Source organism: Mytilus trossulus, chromosome 4 (genome assembly GCF_036588685.1).
Source record: "Mytilus trossulus isolate FHL-02 chromosome 4, PNRI_Mtr1.1.1.hap1, whole genome shotgun sequence".
NCBI lineage: Eukaryota > Metazoa > Mollusca > Bivalvia > Mytilida > Mytilidae > Mytilus > Mytilus trossulus.
Genome location: NC_086376.1, coordinates 2,191,627 through 2,197,638, shown reverse-complemented (window position 1 = coordinate 2,197,638; position 6,012 = coordinate 2,191,627). Strand labels below are relative to the sequence as shown.

Genomic DNA, 6,012 nt, shown 5'->3' with positions numbered 1-6,012 from the left:
AAAAAATCCAAAAACGTCAAATTGTTCATATTGCGGAGTGAAACATGTTTTCAAATACAACATAGAAATAGAATTGATAATAATTAAATTGAAAAAAAAAAATTCCTAAAAAACTTCATTGTTGCATACATCTATTTGATCTAATATCCTATTTAAAATTATTAATTTTATAGAAAATGGATGGACTGAGATTTGATGATTTTAAGACAATTCATTGATTGTATTTTCATTTTCTTCAAAAGTGAATAGTTTTAAAGAATGTATTTAGAAAAGCAGTATTTCAAGAAAGATAATAAATGCATTACGTTTTCAAGTTGAAGTGAAACATGCAAAAGTAATGCAAAAGTAATGCAAAAGTAATGCAAACGTAATGCAAAAGTAATTCAAGAGTAAAGCTAAATTACGATAAGACGTTAGTTTGAAATCATTAAAAGTTATATATGTGTACTCAATACACAGTACTTACTGTTTGTTGTGTCACTATCAATGGAACTTTCAAACCAGCACTTTCATAAAAACAAACACGCGACAAAAGATTGCGAATTAGACAATCAAGTGAAAAAGAACACGAAATTTAACGAATAATAATTATAAATTCATCGCAATGTACATTATTTCTCTATTTTTTTTCTATTTTTTCTATTGACAAGAAGATAATTGAATTACAGGTCACTCTTATAATATGTTTTAGCCAATGGTACGACGAGGGTGGTTGCATTCGACCTTGACTACCCATGAGGTGTAGCTATGTCCTCGTCAGAAGTAGTATAGAATCAGCAATAAGGTACCTTATCGAGAAGATTGATTTGTTTAATCCACCATTGACAGTTGATTTCCATTTTTTTGATTTGTTTGAGCTCTTGGTTTTGTCATTTGATTATGAAATTTTCCGTTATGATATTTTCACGGAACTCAGTATTTTTGGTGATTTTGTTCTTTGCACAAATGAGTGCTTTTTGTGTCGCAATAAAGAACATCATGATCATACTTGTGTGTTAATATTAAAGTTTACATCTTATATTCAAATATGTACAGATGAAGATGATGAGATGATAATGGAGACGATGTACAATGTAACAGTCCAATAAGAGAGATTTTACTCTTCCCGAAAGTATAATTCCTACTTTATGACGACTCATTCTCTCATTCAAAATTCCGCATGCTTACCGGAATATCATTTTTTTTGTTGGTTTGACCACGCCGGGGATCAAGCCCACAACTTTGCACGCTACAATAAAACCAATGAGATGATGCTGCATTATTAAATTATACTTCAATACAGTTGATTTTGAATAAATGTATAAGAGGTATCTTAAAAAAATAAAAATAGAAATACACAAAATAATTTCTACAACATTTAACTTCAATGATATGCATTACGTTGAAACAGTGAACTCTTTGCTGTTAAAGCGTCGGAAATGTTTATTGAATGAAAATTTGTGAGCAATCCATGTAATGCAATATCATACCCAAAAAAAAGGGATGTCATCACAATGATATTAATTTGATAAAAGAAAGGTTATACGCAGTTTCACGCAGTATAGTAGCATATTTTTATGGAGGAAAATTGTGAAACAGGGCGAAATCTTGAGAGTAATGAAAATGGTAAAAGATGGAGGAAAGAAACCAAAGGGACAGTCAAACTCATAAATCTGAAATAAACTGACAACGTCATGGCTTAAAATGAAAAAGACAAACAGACAAACAATAGTACACATGACACAACATAGAAAACTAAAGAACAAACAACACGAACCCAACCAAAACCTAGGGGTGATCTCAGGTGCCACATGTGGCACCCGTCGTGTTGCCTATGCGATAACAAATCCGGTAAATAGCCTAATTCGGTAGGTCACATACTTTTAGGGTCATTTCTATAGTATGTATCGCCGGGACGTCAGATAACTCTGACTGGACCTATGATATAAACCCTATCATGTAGTATGAATGGACAAGGACATGCAACAATTAAGGCATTTTAACGTGTGCATTGCAATATAAAAAAAGCACTGTGTCTAGAATTAAGGTATTCATGTAAGTTGAGTATAATCAAGAAAAAGGATTTGCTGTATTGATAGTTCCTATATTGAGCAGAATCGCTCATTACCGGCAGTTTGTCTTTCCAAATGAGATGAAGAAAAAAATAATGCAATTACGATATTTTTCTTTTGTTTTATTGAGATCCATAACGGATTTATTCCTTTTAATTATTTTTACTCAACGTCTAAGTAAGGCGATGATATTGTTTAGTAACATGGACAGAAAGAAATACTTCTTATTTGTGTTGCTGTTGCGCATCTTCTTCACCCACTTTAACGCATTTCCTATTTGTTTTCTGTTAATTTTATTAACTAATGAAATGACCGTGCGAAGGTTATTTATCAATTATGATATTGATCTACAATACAACTAACAACGGATGACAACTATTAAGTGTAAATAAACTCATCATAAACGTTAACAAGATCATCAAACCATGATAAAAAATGAATAATTTATCAAATATTGGCCTCTATTCCATAACTGTATGTGTTTGAATCCTATATTCAATTAAACAATTTCATTAATACTTTAAATTAATAAAAATAATCTAATCATAAACAAATGTAATAATTATTGTTGTTCCTTCTTCTGTTTTTATAGGTTGTCAAAAGTTTTTCTCGTTTGTTTGTTTGTTGTTTTTCAAATAAAAAAACATATGCACAAATTTAATATCTTTTTTTTTATATGAAAAGGTGACATGTTGCAAACTAACAGGTCTGACCTTATAAATTACAACCCCATTTTCCATTTCTAGGCCTTTATAGTTTTTCATCCCTAACTTTTTATTTACTTATATAATCACGTCGTACATAAGCATGACATAATTGACACTAGACATTGGTGGCTTTCGGCTGTTGTCTACTCTATAGTCTGAGTCAATTGTTCTCTATTGGAATGTTGTCTCATTGGCAGAAGTGTTACATTGCAAATAAGAAAAAAAGACTACATAAATCGTTTGAAAATACTAAAAGAGATGCGAAAGATACCAATGGGACATTCAAACTCATAGATCGAAAATAAACTGAAAACGCCATGGCTTAGAAAAAAAAGACAAACAGACAAATGATAGTATGTAAGACACAACATAAAAAAAACTAATGACTAAGCAACACGAACCACATCAAAACCTGGGTTGATCTCAAATACTTCGAAAGGATAAACAGATCCTGCCCCATAAACTCTATGTTTAATAGCTTCTTTGTAAACAAAAACTCTCTATCAAGCAAATCATGGTAGAAAATACAAGCAAGGGAATATCGTTTCAGTTTTGAGATATAAACTCCGTATGAAGGCGCTACTGGAATGTTGCGACATAGAAATAGAAGGTCACAATTGGGAAGCTGAAGTCATCTCTTTTGTCGTAAAGTTTTATTTTCAACCGACTCTCATGGCCAATTTGTAGATGTAATTCAAGTTATTGGGCAGAATTATATCTGTATATGTTGTATCCATTATTTCTAGTTTGAAAGGATAGATGCGTTCAACATAGCCACCAAATTTTGAATTGTTAAGTGAAAAAACATCATCTTCATCGTGTAAAGAAAAGTTAAATGATGTTGCTAACTTGTCTTCTTTTCTTTCTTCCTGAGAAGTTCCTGTTTACAATCAATGGAAAGACACCAAGCCCAACGCAACAGTATATCCACAATTATCATCACCATAAGTATCTACTTGACCCATAATCATACTTTCTCTGTACTAAAAGACATACAGTGCTCATTGCAGTTTACATCCTCACCGTTTTGTTACTGGTGTATAATTTAACTCATCGGGGAATCATACGCAGTGCATTACATCATTACATTTGCGCGAAATACTCATTATGTTTGGTGCCGCGTTCGATTTACGCGTATACATTTTTATTGTGCGCAAATGTAATGCACACAACACATTTTTATTTTTATAATAGTTATTCATTTTCTTAAACCGGATTTTCAAAGAAAAAATGAAAGATATGTAAAAAAAAATAACTTAAAAATTTGTCTCTAGATTTCATTACCGTCTTTACTGTATGCCTTTTCATGTCAGTGAGACTTCTTAATAAGAGTATACGAGTGTTTATGAACTGTTCTTCAATTACAGAACTTACCTGAAAACAGTAGGAAGGTAAACCCTACAGAACTTTTTATCTTTTGCTGAAGTTGCATTATAAGAGGTCCAATCTTCATTATATTCCACAGTGAATCATTTTTTTTGTCTATGCTTTGTTATTATACAAAATATTATCCCTGCAATGTTTAAAATTTATTCTAAATCATAACTTCAATATGTTTGTTTTAAATTTCGTGTTGTTTATAGAGATGATCTTAAAGTCTATAGTAACGAATGTAAAAACACGAGTTGAAAGGTAATGCAAAGTAAGCTAAGGTATTAAGATGACCGAAATATATACGATATTTTTTTTAAAGATTTTAAATGTATCAATCACTAAAAAGTAATAAACAAAAGCTTAAAATATCCCTATTAAGTGATAGAATATCATCTTTAACCGAATTATCTATTATAGTAGTTTTAATAATTTAAATTTTAATGTCACTTTTGTGTCAATGTCTGAAAACTAATATCTAATAATTATGTATTGTGTTGTTTATATGACAACACAAACTACATATGCATTAGAAAATTCAGAATATTTTTGCAATTATACACCTGTCAAGAAACGAAAATAGCCAGCAGTTGAACTTTATGCCCAAAAAAATGCAAATACGAAATTATATTTCCAAAAAAATTACTCCGTAAACAAAATGGATCGGATCGTCGGTTTTTATTTCAAAATTCGTGCATACTTTTTTTTATCAGTGTCTTATAATGTAATTTCATTTTTTAATCTTCTTTGTTTTGTTTTGGTGGACTTATTGTTTGTTTTGTTGAGTTTTGTTTAGGTTTTTCGATTATTTTCACTACTAAAAAATCATTTAATAATTTGAACTGTAATAAATAACCTACAGTAGTATTAAAAACGATACCATATAATTCGTACATATGACTACCGTTAGAAAATTGATAGTTTATCGTATTACTAATAACGTACATACCAGCCAATATAAAGACTCTTACATTTATGGCCTATATTTTGTAGTGAATCAACCCTTTGTTTCTATGTTTTAATAAAAAGAAAGTGATATATTTTGTATTCGATTACTTAATAAGAGGGTTATATTTTTATGCCCCATTATGTGTTTTGGTCTGTGCGGCCAACTGTTTATCCGTTCGTCCGTTCGTCAGTCTGTCTCGTTTCAGGTTAAAGATTTAGTTAAAGTTTTTGGTTAAAGTAGTTTTTGATAAAGGGTGAAGTCCGATCGACTAAACATTTAAAAAGGCCAAATAAAGTACGAAGTTGAAGAGCATTGAGAACCGAAATTCCTAAAAGTTTTGTCCAATACAGCTAAGGTAATCTTTGCCGGAGGTGGAAAAGTCTTAGTATTTCAAAAAAATTCAAAAATTTGTAAACAGTAAATTTATAAATATAACCATATCAATGACAATTCATGTCAGCACAAAAAGTGCTGACAACTGGCCTTTTTATACCCTCGAGGAAATAAATCTCCACCAGCAGTGCCATCGACCCAGTGGTTGTAAATAAACTCGTCATTTATACAAGGACTAAATAGTATATACGCCAGACGCGCGTTTTGTTTACAAAAGACTCATCATTGACACTGATTTTATTTGTCTTAAATATTTTTCTCTAGCAAAAACAGAAATTTGTTATCTTTTTTCCGCATCTACTCAAGTTTTTAACACATAAATGGTTTAGGATCACATCGTATTATAATACAAAAAATGGAAATTTTATTTGTAAATTTGAATATTTGCTGATTCTATTGTTAACAAAACAAATACGAAGTTGTACATATATGTTGTTTTGGTTATCAACCAGAGACCAAGGAACGAATTGTCCAGAATATAAACAACTGTAGTGCATGGTAAGGCATTAAAAAAAACGTACAACACTCATATCGATATCGT

The 6,012-nt window shown here is 30.7% G+C and overlaps 1 pseudogene; it reads left to right on the top strand.

Moving 5' to 3' along the window:
• The first annotated feature begins 1,849 nt into the window (after positions 1–1,849).
• Positions 1,850–1,943, top strand: LOC134717368 (small nucleolar RNA U3; annotated as a pseudogene).
• The last annotated feature ends 4,069 nt before the right edge of the window (positions 1,944–6,012 follow it).